General features: G+C 42.4%; 1 pseudogene; it reads left to right on the top strand.

The window, feature by feature from the left end:
• Positions 1-1238: 1238 nt before the first annotated feature.
• LOC111539643 lies at positions 1239-2067 on the top strand (annotated as a pseudogene).
• Positions 2068-2505: the final 438 nt, after the last annotated feature.

Below are 2505 nucleotides of genomic sequence, written 5' to 3'. Positions count from 1 at the left end.
TTTACAGCTAATATTTCTGTCAGAAATCAAATCCCTCCTTAATATTCTAAATTTCTTTTCTAGCATTTTCCTTCGTATTAAAATAGCATCTCACCAGCTGTACCTGCCATTGTGAAAATTATTCCCATCTTAAAATACTGGAAATACAACGGAGAAACCAAAGAAAGTCTCCCTGGGCAGAGGAGGAAAAACAACATATTCTATTATTGATGAGATTTTTATTTTCCATCTCCTCCCAGTCCTTTCTGAAGCGATTAGGTGTGATGGGCCTGCTGTGAGCCAGTTGTACTGCATCCACAGCATCAACAAATATTTATGGAACACCTACTGTGTGCATGGCCCTACACTAAGTTTCCTGTCTAACAGGGAAATGTTAAAATCCTAGCTCAGCCAGAGACACCAGCCGACAGAACCTAGACGACAAGCTACACCTAGTGGGTTCTTGACGGCTGCTTCGTTTCCAGGGTCAGGAAGAGAAATGCCATCTCCTCCCAGCTGGTCCAGCAACTTCCCCCTGCCCCACGCTGCTTGATGCTAGCGAGAAAGGCCTTGAATTAAGAGACATAAGTCTCAGATTCTAGACCTAAATCGTCATTAGATAACAATATTATCTTTGGGAAAACCCTAAACTTTCCATTTTTCACATTTCTCTTTTGTAAAATGGGGTAATAAAACCCAAGGATGTCATAAGGATCAAATGAATTAACGCAGATAGAAAAAGTTTCTGAGAACGGCAAAGTGCCGGTTAGTGTAACTTATGAGGATATTGTTGACTGGCCTTCCCCTTCCCTCTGCAGATTCTGCCTGCTTTAAACACTCTAGCTGGGTCCTCAGCCGTCCCCGGATGTCTTCCGGTTCATTGCTTGCTGTTCTCACATTCACCATGCTGTAAAGGTGGTTCTGTTAATCTTCCTTCCCACAACTACCCCCTGTTACCACATTGCGTGTTCTCATTCCTTTCCTCTCAAGACCTCTTCTTGCTCTCTGTCAACCCATAACCAAGTTCAACTCCTCCCAGAAGCCAGCACTGAGCAGAGCCCCGGACAGGGCACATTCCCTTGCTCCTGATACTCCTTTACACACGCACCCTCCCCTAGACTGCTCTATGCTCTGGATACTGACATATAGCAGAGCCTCTGCCTCCAGAAATGTGGAACATACTTCAAGACCCCCCGCAGAAGAGTGAAGTTAAAATAAAGTGAGAATAAAGAATTTCATTAAGGCCTCCCCAGGCAGGGATGCTGGGGCTTGGCAGCGAGCTGAGGCAGCTCAGGACAGCATTGAGTACTTCGGGCTCCACTCGGCTCCCTCTTGGCACCAAGATGCAGAGGAAAGCTGGCGCGATGACGAAGGGTAAAAGCCAGATCAAAGAACCAGAGAGATCACTTCCTCCCTTAGGTCCTGTGGCAGTTGTTTCTGAAGGTTGTGGCACCATAGCCATCCATGCCAAACCTGGCTCCAAACAAAATACTGTAACAGATTTGACAGCAGAGGCGGTAAATGTGGCTATCGGCGGCGCCTCCATTGGAGAGGGAGGATAATGCTGAGCTTTACAGCGTATCTGTCCAAGGTCTTAGAACTCAGGAAGAGTGATGTGGTTTTGGATGAGGGTGGTACATCGCATGAAAAGGTAGTGAAGCTTTTGGCCTCCACAAATCTAGAAGAAATCTTGAGGAAATTTACAAAGAAAGCTGAAAACAAAGGAAGAAATGGAAAATACATCCTTGAGAAACTTTTATTGCTAATGATGAAGAGGTCGTTACATGCACAATCAAATATATATATGACTCCAAAAAGTAGACATTTGAAAAATAATGTATATTGAACATAGGTTCTAAAATCCCTGACCCCAAGCAGCCTGGAACCTGTTACTCTGATTTCATGGCATTATAGAATAACAGAGCTGGAAAGAATATTCAAAGTGGCCTGATTTAATACCTTTCATTCTCTGGTGGGGCTTCTGATATCCAGGAGTTGACAGACTTGTTCAAGATCATAACATGCAAGATGGCAACTCAAACCCAACACCCTTGACTCCTTGTTGAATGCAGTTTATCCAGTTTGTAAATTAAAATTACCATATCTCCACGACAGTTCTGGAATTCTGGGGATTGCCTTCTAATCCTGTTTACAAGGACAGAAAACCTGTTACACTGTTCTGTAGTGCTACCTTATATTTTAAAATGCTTATGTAAATGAAAGAAAATAATTTTTTACATATTTAAAGACTATATTGACCATTTTATAACAAAGTAATGAATAATCATGACTTGTAATTAAATGTGAATTATATGTTTGAGAAAAAAAGAATTTCATTAAATGAAAGCTATCATGAATTTACTTGACAGGAAGAAAAATCTCTTCTTCACACGTTTCTAGGTTGAGTTTCCCATCCCTATAAAGAAACTGTGCTAAGCTCTGTGCCCTGTACTCCCTGTACCTGTCAATCACACACCCCATTTCCTTCAGTTCTAATACATGCAAGGGCCTGTGATGCATGCTGTG

The sequence above is a fragment of the Piliocolobus tephrosceles genome, chromosome 18 (genome assembly GCF_002776525.5).
Source record: "Piliocolobus tephrosceles isolate RC106 chromosome 18, ASM277652v3, whole genome shotgun sequence".
NCBI lineage: Eukaryota > Metazoa > Chordata > Mammalia > Primates > Cercopithecidae > Piliocolobus > Piliocolobus tephrosceles.
The sequence above is the reverse complement of the archived record's forward strand: the minus strand, read 5'-3'. Positions and strand labels throughout refer to the sequence as shown.